The sequence below is a fragment of the Lissotriton vulgaris genome, chromosome 6 (genome assembly GCF_964263255.1).
Source record: "Lissotriton vulgaris chromosome 6, aLisVul1.2, whole genome shotgun sequence".
NCBI lineage: Eukaryota > Metazoa > Chordata > Amphibia > Caudata > Salamandridae > Lissotriton > Lissotriton vulgaris.
Genome location: NC_141694.1, coordinates 1,029,820,653 through 1,029,835,553, shown reverse-complemented (window position 1 = coordinate 1,029,835,553; position 14,901 = coordinate 1,029,820,653).

Here is a 14,901-nt window from a genome sequence, read left to right as displayed (position 1 = left end):
TTCCCCGATCAGCAGAGAAAACCGCTCCAGTTCTCTGAAACACACTAGAAGATGTGACACGACCCCCCCTAACCCCAAATTCCTGACCGCCACAACCAGGAACCACCTCCCTCGACACCCATTCCCTGGAATAGTCCACATTTTCCTTATCCATTTCATCATATTCACCAATGTAATCATCATGAATCATATTAACGTCACCACTTGTGCTTGGCATAGCTCCATCGCCAATGCCGCCATCATAACTTACCCAATTGGACACAGGCCTCTGTTGTGAGCGCCCGGCCGATGACCCAAAATCCGCACCAGATTCGCCACAGGTCCGCTGCGCAGTACCCAAAGCCGCACTTTGCTTTGCCACAAAATTAACAGAACTCTGACCAACAGACCCATGACCAGAGTCTGCTGACAAGTTCCCGCCGCTCCAGCGAGGAACTGCCCGCAACTTACCCTTTACCTGAGAACCATTGACTCCAGATAAAACCTTCCTGGGCAAGTCGGCGTGTTTGACCCACACCCACTGGCCCTGCTGTGGCCCTTTATCAGAATCAAACTGCACCTGAGGGTGACACGGAGGAGGCCTGGACTCCGGATACACCACCACCACATCACTGTCCCTGAGAACAGCAACACCCTCACCCTGCCCCCTCCATTGGCCCAACCCGGCTGCCCAACAGACCCTTTTCAACATGCTAAAAATCATATGGCTGCAAGTCAACAGTATCCTCCTCATGTCCGAACTCCGAACTCCATGCCCACTTTTGCCCTCGGGGGCCCTCTAGATTGAGGCAGCAACGCCCCTTGCAATCCTGACATCTCCTGAGTCTGATAGCTGTGTGAAGACGGCACTGGCTCACTACTACCAGCACCTACAGCCCCCACAGAGACCTCCTGACCATCTTCCTCTTCGCTGTCGCTGGAGTAGTCCACCAACACATTGGCCGGCTCCCCCACCCAAACCTCTGGCGCAATATCCACGTTTCTGCTATTAGCGCCCACAGCATAAACCACAGTGGGCATTCTTCCAGTGAATTCAGTTTCCTGGATAAATGAAACTCCTGACGCCTGTGCAGCAAAATTGTCTCCTGAGAAGAAATCAGCACCCATAGTCTCCTCAAACCGCTCCCTTTGCTGCTGCCTATTCACCAAGGCAATGCTGGCCTTTCCACCTCGCTTCCCTGCTCTCTTCCTGACCTGCGGCTCATAGACAGTTTGACCTTCACTCACAAAAACCGGAGCTGAGGTAGAGTGCAGCGGTGCCTTCTTCCCTCTAGCGCTCCTGCCTGAAGAGCGCGCTCGACGAGGTCTAAGCGAGGACCCAGCAACCTCAAACGCAGTCTCTGAGGAGAGGCTTACCCCTGCCATGCATGCCGCCACCGCACGACTCACCCCTTCAGCCGCTAGCCGCCGCGGCCGCTTCACCTGAAAGTCCCCTTCAGTGACAGCTCCTTGGGTAATAAGTCAGTGCACCCGACCGCCACCAAAGCTATTATTGCCTCCTTGGCAATATCCTCCGCCAACATCTTCACTCTGCTCCACACACGACACTGCGTTCATCAACAGCGTTGAAATGTGGAAACACGCTGACAGAATCCTCTCGCAGCTGACCACCGCACCTCTGCTACACGTCAAAATCAGCTACAGCCGGTCTCCGTCAAATTCTGACAGGAATTCACCAGCTGACACGAAAAACGACAACACCGCCTCCTCACTCGCTGCAAGTGACGTCGTCTTCCCGCTCCCACCCAGAGCACAGCCAGGCCCCTCCCACACCCCAACCAACCAATCACCTCTGGTGGGAGGTCGAATTGCGCGAACAATCCCGGGTGGACACCGGCTCATGCCAAGTCCCCTCGGGACCCATTCCACACAGTGGAGAGGCTTTTCTGTGGTTTTTGCCAGCTCAAATTCGTTCTGTGTACGTCGACAATCTTTGTGGAGTGATCCTGCAGCTTAAGGAGGGCAGCCCAGAGGAGTTTTTAGTGTGGTAACATGATCTGGGTAGGAAAAGGGAACTGTAAAAGTTCAACGAGTGGAGCTTGAGAGGAGCTGTCACCGTATTGAAACTTATCTTTGAGTGAATACCGCCACCTAGTGGGTTGTGTTATTATTCTCACTCCTCCATTTCTTTTCTTTCTCTCTTCTACAGAAATTGGTTGTATTCAATTTTTTTCCCCGTACTTCTCTGTCCTCTGTAAATCTTTGGTCAAACTAAAGGTGATTGCGTAACTTCTGCAGTACAAGGTATTTTACATGGGTGACTGATTACCAAGGGAATATCGCTTGCATCTGTCTTTCAGGAATCTATTACTGTATCTGTTAGCCATTATGCAGAATGTCACACCACCACCATTTTTTCTGACCACTCCAGGGGACCCAGTGTTAAAATGGAATAAGTGGAAAAAAGTTTTCCAGAACTACGCAATAGTGTGGTCCTAATTTGGGGCTTGAAAAGAAAGTGGCCTTACTGTTGCACTATCTGGGGGCTGAAGGGCAAGAGATATTGGAACATCTTCCCGATTTGAATGCCAATGACGCAAGAGGATTGAATGAATATGAAATTAGCCTGAGGAAACTAGACATCCATTTTTTGCCAAAGATAAGCACCATTATGGAACGTTACCACTTTGGAAAGAGAGGGCAGAAGGAGGGAGAAACAGTAGAGGAATTTGTCTCTGAGTTGCGTAAGTTGGCAGCTACATGCAAGTTTGGAGGTGTGTGTGAGGAGCGGATACGTGATCAATTTTTATTAACATGTGAAAACGTATACGCGAGGAGTTGTGGTTAAAAGATGACTGGGCCCTTCTGGCAGGTTCACCCCTGAACCTTTTGCCTGGTGTTATTAAATAATTATAGTGATGTCTTGGTTTCTGCGCACTTTCACTGTGTCCAGTGGAAAGTGCGTGCGCACCCTGAGTGCGTGGAGTGAGGTTGGCCTGCCCTCCCATAGGAATGCATGGGGAATGTATGTGTCCCTGGTAGTTTCTGATGCGTGAGGTGTGCATGCTTGAGTTTGGTATGTGCGAACTCGTGTGATTGAATGCTTTGCAACGATGTATGTGGCATGATTATGTCTTGTGTAGAAGTGCCACTTCTAGGAGTTGGCATATTAGTGTAAAATATGCCTGGCGTGTGATTGGCTGGAGCTAGCTGGTGAGCCTGGCTCCAGGAAGGCTGGATGGGTCTGCTCGGTGGTGTGTGTGAGATTAGCCTGCTGATGGCTGGGGAGGAGTGCACCTGGTTCCTGAATAGGGCTGGGCTTTCCCCACACACTGCTGGCTCCGCCCCCTGTGGTGCGTCTAATGGCCCTAGCCCTGCCAGTGAGGGGCTGAGCCCATCACAGTGCTCACAAACCAGCTGCGACTGGTTCTCCCCCCACCCTGCACCTGAAGACAAAGGGAAAAGGTGTATAAAAGAGGGACTGTGACCCCATGAAAATGTTCTTGTTCCCAACTTAAATCCTACCAGGGGAATGCTGCTGCTGGGGCCCGGGGGAAGGCTTGCCTCCCTGGGCCCTGCCCAGCCCCTGGACTGCAGATGTCATGGACTTGTGGACCTTCATTTTTGTCCTAGCGCTTGGGAGCGCTTTATCTTTCCCCTGTAGCTCTTGGGAGCGCTGTCTTCACCTCTAAGCGCCTGGAAGCGCTTATGTGCTATTATAGCGCTTGGGAGCGCTGTATCTTCTCTGCCAGTCCCCACCCGGCATTTGCCTGCCTAATTGCCGCCCTCGAGGGATTCCCCGGCGTGGGGATCCCCCTTTTTGCAAATTTGCGGCGCCGGAGCTCACCCCGCTTAATGGCCGCTTGTTGCCGATTTTAAAGTCCCCTGGCAGGTGCCCACCCCGCCAGGGACATTGCCGTTATTTCCTTGGCCCCCACAGCGAGTGCCCACCTCGCTTTAAATTTAATTAACACGGGAGCCCACCCCGTGTTGGAATCACCGCCGCAGCCCAGGAGATCCTGTCGGGCCGCCGCGCTGCCTACGACGACCCGGAAGTCCCGCCTCCATTCCCCCAGGGCCGCGCTGCTATTGGTTGCAGCGCGACCCGGAAGTGTTGCCGCCTGAAACCGGAAGCGGACGGGAGCCCACCCCGCGCTCCGGTGGAGAGAGAGCCGGCGCCTGGTCTTCCCTCCGGGGCTCCCAAGAGCGAGGGAGAGCCCCGGAGAGAGAGGGAGAAGTGTGGAGAGAGCCCCTGAGGAGCGGGAGCTCTCGTGAAGCCGCCGGGAGAGAAGCGAGTCCCCGGAGAGAACAGCCCAGTGAGTGACACGGGCTGGGGGGAGCTCTGGGCGGGATCCTGAGTGCCTCAGGGAGGCACAGTCTTATCTCGAGTCCCCCGAGCGGGACTCCGACGGCCGGGGCACTACTTCAGAGGCTCCGGCAAGGTTGCAATCTGTTTCGAGCCCCGAGGCTCCTGGGGGGCATATTTGTTGACAGATCGACAGTACTGGGTTACGTCTGAGTGGAAGCACAGAGGGCGCTAGTGAGACAGTGACAGTGAGCAGCAGCAGCAGGAGGAGGAGGTGTGGTGTGCGGTGTGCGGTGTCTGGCAGGCAGGAGGTAGGAGCGCCGCCGCCACCAGGGACCCAAGAACTGAACTGAAAGCCGGGGCCGGAGCTAGATTTCGGCTTCACCGCCGCCCCTGCCGCTGTTACAGCTACAGCCTACAGCAGCCTTCAGTAGCAGCCTACAGCAGCCCGGCGGCGAAGATAACGCGGAGAATGAGATGCGGAATGCAGGATGCAGTAAGCAGTAAGCGGAAACCTGCACCTTTACCTCCACTGTACCGTAGCGTACACCGCACTGCACCGCACCGCACTGCCACCGCCACAATTATCGATATCACCGCGCTAGTTGCCACATTCCCTCGCCCCCTACCGGCGTCAAGCGAGAGACAGTCAGCGGGCACCCTGGGTGCAAACTGCAGCCAAACAACAAGCGTCAGCGTCAAGCTACCGGACGCTACTGAAGCAGCAAGCAAGCCGTGAGCAGCTCAGCCGCTCATCAATCTAAAGCGGCCAACGCAAAACCGGTGTGAGGTGTGAGGCCCCTTCTTGTAAGCCGGCGGACCCCACAAAAGGCGGGAGGCAAGAAGCGAGAAGCAGAAGCAAGAGGCACCGCCAAGAAAAGCAATGCAGCCCCCCCACCGCCTGTACTCTCCCGCCCTCCTCCCCGGGTTGAGCGGACTTTGCCCAAGTTCTCGCCTGGGTCCCGGTGTAGGGGGATAGCCGGGCGCATCAGGGCGCATCAGGGGGGAGTGCAGCTGAAGGTCAGGACCGCCCCCAGAGGCTAGGCACAGGGCGGACCCGACAGACTCATAACTTGCCCTAACTCCCCCCAACTCCTCCATAGGGCCAGGAGGCCAGGGGACCAGCGCCCCCCACACTGACAGGGCCAGTAGCGCGGCGGGAGTGTAGCACCGCGCATCCAGCAGCACCAACCAGCCCAGAGTCCAGAGTCAGGTCCCAAACATCAAACGCCAAAATTACGCCAAAATTACGACTTGCAACTTGTATTTGTCCACCAGTACAAGCACCGGATCTGTAGCAGCATTAGGGGGGCCAGAGCTTCTCATCCTGCAGGAGATTCCAGGAGACTCCCACAGACCCCATCCATCACGCGGGTCTCATCAATCGAGTCAAAGTAACTCAGGAGCCGGTAAGCCATCCAAATCAACCCTAATATGAGGACCAGAACTCTACTTTAATGCAACCCCAGGAGAAGCCCCGGCCACACAGCTCTGCCAAGAGACGGAAGGCGAAGCTATTTTACCCTCCAGTATTAGAGCTAGGGGGACCCCACCTAGGCCCAGGGCCCTGGGACGGGGAACACGCAGGAGCAGCGGGAGCGACTGGAGCAACTCCAACTTCTCCGGGACAGCATATCGATTTCAACGTGGAACTGCCAACTCCCTCCCTCTTAGCCCTCCCCCTGACTGTCATCACGGGGAAGCCTCCTAGCTCCCCGAACCCAAATGCGCACAAGCCCAGGCTCAGCATTAAAGAACGCTCAAACTGTTCCGCTGGGAACAGAGACATAAGAAGTTTTTTGAACCCCAAAACATCCTCCACCCCCGCCTGCCCCAGGACTTCGGACAGTTTGTTCATTAACAATGTAATGGAGGAAGAAGAGTTGAACTCAATACTCGCAAGCCCTCGGGCAAACAGGATACCCCTCTCACCAACAATACTTACCCACCAGAGCGGTATGCCCCCTAAACCTTCGACACTGGACATGGTGGCACCTGGGCCCACCCAACCAAACATCATAGCCCAGACTTTCCTCTCCCCAGCGGACCGCCAGCGGAGCAGCCCACCTGCAGCCAAAGCGAATATATATACCCCTTCAGACAGTACCCACGTCGACAAGAGAGGAGACACAATTCCGCCCATCTTACCGATGCACACAGACTTGACCTATGACTCTACCGCCATTAAGGAAGGTGTAACCCGTCATTTATTCGACGGGACCCCAAATCACCCACTAAACTTACCAAGATCGGGCTTTCCAGAAAACGATAAAACGGCCCTATCCCCGCCCTCCGATAGTGGCCTTGCAAAAACTAACCATTTATCATTAATCAGCGAAGCCCTTGTCTCAATAACAGGAGCTGCGATAATGCACGCGGACAAGCTCGATGTGCAGATTAACATTCTACAAATAGTGGCAAATCTGATCTCGGGGATAGACTTAAAAACTGGACAACTTGAACGCCCTGATACGCAGAGCACAGGACAGCACACAATTCAAGCCAGAGTCATGCAGCTGCAGTCCGATCCTGCACAGCTTAGAAAAACTTCCAAATATTATGACCATACTGATAGAGGACCTCAAGGGTGAGGCAAATAAAAAAAACTGTTTGAATAGCATGCCTTCAATTACACAGGGTCTAGCCCAGGCACACTCCATGGATAACAGCCCAGTAATTCCCTGCCCAAGTAGCTCGGAAAAGCCAGCTCCCCTGGCCTCGTCTTCTGCTGGAGGGACAAGAACACCTCTGACCAAGACTGAAAGTCAGGTCCACCAACAAACCCTTAAGCCGTCCAGCCCAGAGCCACAAAACCTGTCAAGGAAAAACAAGAAAAAACTAAGAAAACTCAACAAGGAGAAGAAAAATAACGCATATGCCTCCAGCGTTATTCACAATTGGTTACGACCTAATAAGCAGCCTCCCTACAACACCATCACAGACGAAACACCAAACTTGGCAGCCCCCATGCATACAGTAGAAGTTATAGGACCATCGACTGGAAACTCAGGCACATTTACCCCAGCCCCGGATCCAAGCTTGTTAGCTCCGCCCATGGCTTCTCAACCCGATACAGCACCAATAACACAAAAACATGCGCATGAATCACAGGCAACCAGCCACGATAAAGCCACGCAACACACGCAGGAGCACCGCCAAACAAGCTTTGAGAGCCCAGTGCAAACCAAGTTTACAATGAGTGAAGCATCAATCTCCGATAACTCAAAAACTATCAATGTCACCATCGGAGATTCTCAGAGCGCCCCCCATGGGCCAACATCCTTTAAGCTGGAGCAAGCCGTCAATAGGCAATGGAATAAGAACTGCTCCCCTAGCCCAATGCCCACGGAGGCACCACAACCGACAACAGGACCAAACCAGCAGACAAACTTTTACCAGCCCGGTTTGACATTGATACCTCCAACCGAAACCCATGGTAAAAATTGGCTTAATAAGGCTAGTGCAAGTCAAGCAAATGGAAAGGACCGGAAAATACTGTTATACCCAGAATACACCTCGCAAGGAAAATGGGACATCCTCAACCGAAGTAACCTTCTAACACTCTGCGCAAACCTCCCGGGATTGGAAGGTATAAAAACCAAAGACATCGAATCCATCTCTTTCCTGCCCCCGGACGTGGAAGAAAAAAATGAAACAACAGAATTAACTTTCATCAGTCCAGACCTGGCGGAGGCATTGAGGAGCCAACAACCCCTACTAGAAAGCTGGGGTATAAAGATAAAGGCAAAGTCAACCCAAAAATATCCCTCAATTCTAAAAACATCGACCCCACACCCTAAGCCGGACAACCAGGTACAGGGCATGGTTGACTCTACACTCACAAACGCTCCTCCCATCCATCGGCTAAAAATTGAGTCTGTCCTCCAGGGGTGCAAAGGCAGCATAAACAACAGTACACCCAACGGAACCCCAATTAAGATTACAACCAACCTTAGTCAAGGAAAACGATTGTGCATAACTAGGGGTCACTCAAGCAACGACTGGTCCTGGCTGTCATCTGCACTAAATCCCAGCTCCTAATACAGTTCGCCTCGCAAACTTAGCCCGAACATCTCAACATTCTGTTAGCGAGCAAGAAAAAACTCTAAAGATAAAAGAGAAATTCACCGAGAGTCTAAAAATATTAACGTGGAACGTCTCAGGCCTCAAAAAGCTGCTACTAAGCCCAGATGCGGTGAAATTCTTGGAGGAAGCAGACATTATATGCACACAGGAAACTTGGCTGACCCAACCACTCTCGCTAAGAGGATATGCAGAATACAGTAAAGCGGCTAAAAAGACCAATATATTCGGAAGACCTTCAGGGGGAATTGTGTTTACATAAAACACGCCTTGAACATAGAATTCAAGGAATTACACAATCAACCAGACACCCTACAGGCGGGCATTCTGAAATTCCCCCACTCCATCAACGGAATTCCACCAATACTGTTAATCAACATTTACCATAACTCGCAGGAGAACTCATCCAACTCGCTCACACTCGCAAATCAATTAGAAACTTTACTGCTAGGCCATCCATCATTAGACTGCATCATCCTCGGCGACTTTAACATCCATAACATAGGGGTTTCTACCGAGCAAAATCAACATCGCGGGGGGACCAAAGCACTGAATGATCTCTTAAAATCTTACAAACTGGCGACGGCCCACACATTGCTCTTAAAGAAGACCCCGGGAGCCTTGATCGGTCGCACGTACAACAACCAAACGACGATCGATTACATCATCTTAAGCGATAAACTGCAAGACAAATTGACAAACTTCATGGTTCACCAACGCAATGATAGTGATCATGCAGCCCTAACAATTACCATGAACTTACTAGTGCAATCACGATACAAACCCACATGCATGGGGGCATCGGACGGCAAAGAATTAATAAAGCAGCCCAGAAGAATAAAATGGGGACAGGTAGCCACAGCAACCTTTAACAACTGGGCAAATACGTGGGCAGGCTGGCCCCGCGCAAACACAACCAGGAGATAATAGCCACATGGGATGGAATCACCTTGACCCTAGCGGCAGAACTCAGGGGAGGTGGGGACAAACCAAGGGCAACCCACTGGCACCCGCCTACGGCCTTCGGATTCAACGCAGAAATTAAAACCAGCGCAAAGGATTTAAACAAAAAACGAAAAGCCTACAGTAAACACCGCACAACCAAAAACAAAATCCAACTGCAAGAGGTCGCTAAGAGCCACTCCATAAAAGTGTGGGCTGCAAAGCGTAATCACTGCGAGGCACAGTGGCTGAAAATTTTCGATCTGTTGAGCCCTGGGAAATCACAAGAGTTCTGGAGTTACATTAGTCATCTTGGTCGTGGCATAAACCATAGAGAAAACTCCCTTGAGGCATCTGTCTGGGTCTGTCATGTAAAAGCGCTTTATAAGGAAGAAGGATTAATTACCCAGCCACATAACACGACCCCACAAAAAGTGAACCCGATCTTAATTACTAATCCAACACCCCCTCCCGGAAAAGCTCTAGTGTCCAAAATACTAAAAACAATCAGACCAAATGGCGCACCGGGCCCCAATGGCCTACCAGGCCACTTGTTTAAATCAAACATCGAATTCTGGTCTGAAAACTTGACCTACCTATTTTCTGACTGCTGGCTGTCGGGGGCTGTGCCTGGCTCATGGCGAGGCTCGCTCCTGCATCCAATTCATAAGAAAGGGACCAAATCAGACCCAACAAACTACCGCATGATCGCCCTGCTGGACATCGAGGGCAAAGCCTACGCAAGCGCTATCTTGAAAGACCTTACAGACTGGGCAAGCGAAGAAAATCTCCTGCCATTCTGTCAAACCGGCTTCAGACCAGGGTCCTCGACCATAGACAACATCACAGCACTCTCTTACCTAGTCAATCGAGCACGGCTGCGCAAAAGTCTCCCTTTGTTCGCCTGCTTCATCGACTATTCTGCTGCGTTTGATGGAGTAGACCGCACCATCTTATGGAGAAAGCTGGTCCATTGGAACATCGATCCCTCCCTGTTAAGAGCGATACAATCTCTGTACCAAAACACCTGGGTAAGAATCAAACTTTCAAAAGATTCTGCAACTGACAAGATAGACACGAACCGCGGCTTAAAACAAGGGTGCGTGCTGGCGCCCCTACTGTTCAATTTATATACAGCAGACATGGAGACAGCCCTGCAGGGGGCCGCCCTAGCAACGCCAAACATCGGGGCAACCAAAATACATTTCATGCAGTATGCGGATGATCTCGTAATTTTAGATCACACAAAAATAGGACTCCAAAAGGCACTCACCGCTCTGGCAATATATAACAACAGAAACAGGCTGGTAGCAAATCCGACTAAATCAAAAATAGTCATTTTTGGGCACTACCCCAAAAAAAAAAGAGCAAAATGGAGCCTCGGCCATTTAACTTTGGACAGTATTCAGAAATACATATACTTAGGGGTCTCCTTCCATGAATCGGGGTTGTGCGGTACCCACTTAAATAAAATACAGGGTAAAGGTAAGTCCATCACCTTTGCCCTATGTAAACTACAAGCCCTCATAGACAGCCCATCAGCAATGGCCATCCAAAGAGTCCTCAAGGCCAAGTTAATGCCGGCACTTAATTACACACAACAGGCGTACCCAGGCAAACTGAATAAGGAGCTGGAAAAAATTAATTGCGGGGCATACAAGAGACTGTACCATCTACCGAAATGCACAAGAAACACTCTAACCTGCCTGGAATTCTCCCTTAATCAACAAACTCTGGATGAGATGGCAGCCCTAAGAAAATATTATTACCTCACAACTGCGGCACGCGACAACACACTGAAGGCCGTCCTGAAACACATTTTCATCGAACCTGGGAACCCCTGGTCAGCTATCATCGAAGCAGCCATGACACAATTGAATCTGGCGATCGAGTCGTGGAACCCAGACCTTGTCAACTACACGACCATCAAACACGCGATAAAAAAGCAAGTGCGCACATGCTCTCGGGACATGGACTTGGAGTCCCTCACGAAAAGAGCCTTCCATGAGTCCCTATGCCTGCCACATACCGTGCACAATCCTCGAAACCATCTCACGCAGGCCGTGGGCCTCCCAGCTCTCCACAAGATTCTTGCTTACAGACTGCACCCCCTGCCGCTGAAAGAACTATATCATCCGGAAAATGCAGGCTCAGGAGCGTGGGATTGCAGACTCTGTAATTATAAATGAGAGTCACTGGCCCACTTACTATTTTGCTGTCCTGCCCTACATACACCCCGCACCCTCTACCTTAGGCCCATTCTTAGGGACGCCGGGACACGCACAGCTAAGGAAGCAATCCATCATCTATACACCTTGAGCATAGTAAAACAGATGGCCTCCTTCGGAAAATTTATACAACAGACTCGGCTCGAGCTGATAGCTGCCAAGGCCACGCAGGAATAGAGACTTTGTCGCGGGACACCTGGTGGCTTTCACAGGTCCCCGACCGCGTGTCCCCTTATGAACTATGGGAACTTCTCATAAACGCTTGTCCACAGAAATTTTGTGGTTTTAACTTTTGTAATTTTTATACCTTGGTCTTAATGTAATGGTTTTAAGTAATCACACAAAAGTTATTAATTCATTCATTCATTAATTCATATTTGTTGAGCCCTGCGAGGCTCCCCGCCCAAAGTTGTTGATGAGCCCACGAGAGGCTCAAGGCGCCATTAGTTCCAAGAGCCCTGAGAGGCTCAAAAGCGCCCCATTTGTATGTGAGACCCACGAGGGCCCCGGGGCCCTATCTTCATTCCGAGTCCCCAGGGGGTACTCCTACGATTTCCGGCCATTGTCCCTTTTGAGTCCCCAGGAGGGGGACTCCTGCGTTGGGGGCATTTCTTGTTGGTTGAGCCAGAGGGGCTCCGGAGACAGTCCGTTGTCCAGAGCCTGCGAGGCTCCAGCGTTGGCCCATCATTGTCTGCACAGCTGCCCAGCACTTCGTGGGCAACTGCTATGTTTAGGCCCCTGACACTGGGACACAGGGGGTCCTAGCACCAACAAGGCCAGAGGGCCTAGGGACAGTCACAGGTGGTGACTGAGTTGGCGCAATTGTTCTTTGATGCACCTCTGAATGTGTTTTAATGCGTCATGTGCCATGTTCTTACACCGCTGAATGTATGTTATGCATCATGTGTTTTCCTTCCCTACACCTCTGAATGTGTTGTGATGCATCATGTGTAATGTGCCTATGCTCCTACTTGTATTGTGATACTTAGGTGGTTGTTCTTGCTAGTACAGGTGTTGCTAGTGAGGTCCTGGTTCCCTGCGTGATCTCTCCTAAGGTGGTTAGGGTTGCGTAGGTGGTGCTTACCTGGTACCAGTAGTTACTGGTTGTGTGTTACATGATTAGTTGGTGTTTAACTATCTCCAAGGGCTTGATACTGAGCTCGCCCCCTGACCAGAGTCCCAGGACCAGTGGACTCTATTGTGCCTTCCCTGACAAATTGCTGGGACTTGTCTGACCCCCTTGGGCCACTGGGGCCTCACTGAAGTGTGCCTCGCTCACTCCCTTTGGCAGCTCGTGCCCTGCCGCCCGTCCAAGCCTCGAGCCGCGCCGCTCTCCCCTGAGCCGCGCCGCTTCGCTGGGCCGCCCGCATCCTGCCTCCCCCTCCTCCTCTGAGCCGCACACATTGGTCGCCCCAGACAGACGCTTGTAGCTAGCCGGCCGCCCGCTCAAGCCTACTAAGGAGATCACTTGCATTATCCCGCGCAACCAGGACGGAAGGTACTGTCCGATAGGCTCTATGTTCTAAGTTCTAGGCCTACAAGTATTGTATTCTAAGTTCTAAAAGTGCTGATTCCTGACAGTGGTCCATGTGGCCCTGTCTTGTACATATCCCTTGTAAATTCTGCCCGTGCCTGTTGGCACATTGTAAAGTGTGTGTTTTATCTAATGTGTTTTGGTATAATACAAAGGCTATTTTTATATATAACCTTGTGTGAAGTTTCCTTTGTGATGGGCCTTGGGTGTTGTTGCTGGGGTGCGTGCGCAAATACTTAACTCACGTAGCCTCCAAGTTTAGCCTTGCTGCTCGCGCCACGTTACCTAGAGGGTGAGCAAGGGTTATCTTGGCGTGTAACTCCCTTTCCCTGACTTAGGAGTGGTGGTCTCTGACTGACTTTGGCGCAAGCCCTGGCCAGCCAGGGATCCCATTTCTAACAATGACCCACCCCTTGGGGATGTGCTCATTGTAGCGAAACAAGTCGAACACATGATGAAGTGTGTGAATTAAATAAAGCAAGATAGCGAAGGTAAAGCAAAAGCGAGTGAAGTCTCTGTTGGGAATGAAAACGTGCTTGCAGTCAAAGGGATAAAAAAGGAACAAAAAGAAACTAAGGGGATTTGGAGTTTCAAAGGAAACTGTTATATGTGCGGCAAACCGGGTCACATAGCTAATGACAGGGAGTGCCCCGCTTTGAAAGCTGCATGCAATAAGTGTGGTAGGAGGGGACACTTTAGACAATGCTGTAGAAGCAATTCCAATTACAGGAAACATAACAGGGATCTGTCTGTGACGAGATTGTGTTACAGGTTCAGGGTGAGTCAGTGAGCAATCCTAAGGATTTCATAGCAGTGGAAGAGACAAAAATTGAAGCAATGTTTGATTCGTATTCCAAACTAACTATCATATCTACAGAAGATTTTGAGAACATTTCAAGATGTAAATTGACCCTGCAGAGAATGGATGTAAGACGGGAAGGTTATGTTGGCAAACCCATAGAGATGAAGGGTTACTTTTGGGGCACCATAGGTTACAGGGACAGGATGGCGGTCACAAAGATTTATGTGTCCAAGAAGGGGGATGACATCCTAGGGTGGCAAGCCCAAAAATACTTAGGCATCTGCCTCAATCCCAACAAGGATCCTCAAATATTAGTGCAAGAGGTGGGAAAAGCTCTGGAGGGGATTGAGGAGTTCAAGGAGGTCTTCACAGAGAAATTAGGATGCCTCAAACACTATGCCCACAGAATAAAACTAAAAGAGAATTCTAAGCTGGTCTCAGCCAAGGTTAGGAGTCATCCCATTTCGTTACAGGAGGCGGTGAGGGAGGAGCTAGAGAAGCTGTGCATGTTGGAGGTGATCAAACCAGTAGAGGCCCATGAGTGGTTGGTGCCCATTGTGACAGCCAAGAAGGAGATGGGACAGTGCGCTTATGCATTGATCTTAGAGTGCTAAAGAAGGAGGTCATAGTTGATAAGTACCCTCTGCCGAACATTTCACAGATGATGAGCAGGTTAGCTGGGGCAAAGGTATTCACCACACTTGATCTGATCTCCGCCTACTACCAAGTCAGGCTCCACCCTGATTTACAAGAACTCACAGCATTCGTTATGCCCATGGGGGCATACAAATTCAAGCGTATGCCATTTGGACTAGTGGCCGCTGCCGCGGTTTTCCAAAGGATCATGAGCAACCTCCTTAAAGGTATACCTCTGGTTATATGCTACCAGGATGACGTTCTGATCTTCGGAGAAGATGGCATGCAACATGAATTCAGGCTCAGACAGGTCATCTGCAAAACACTATCATCAACCTTACACCACCCAAAAGCAAAGAGGAAACCAAATCCTTCATGGGGATGGGGGAATTTTACAGCAAATTTGTGCAGAACTTTGCCAGACGCACAT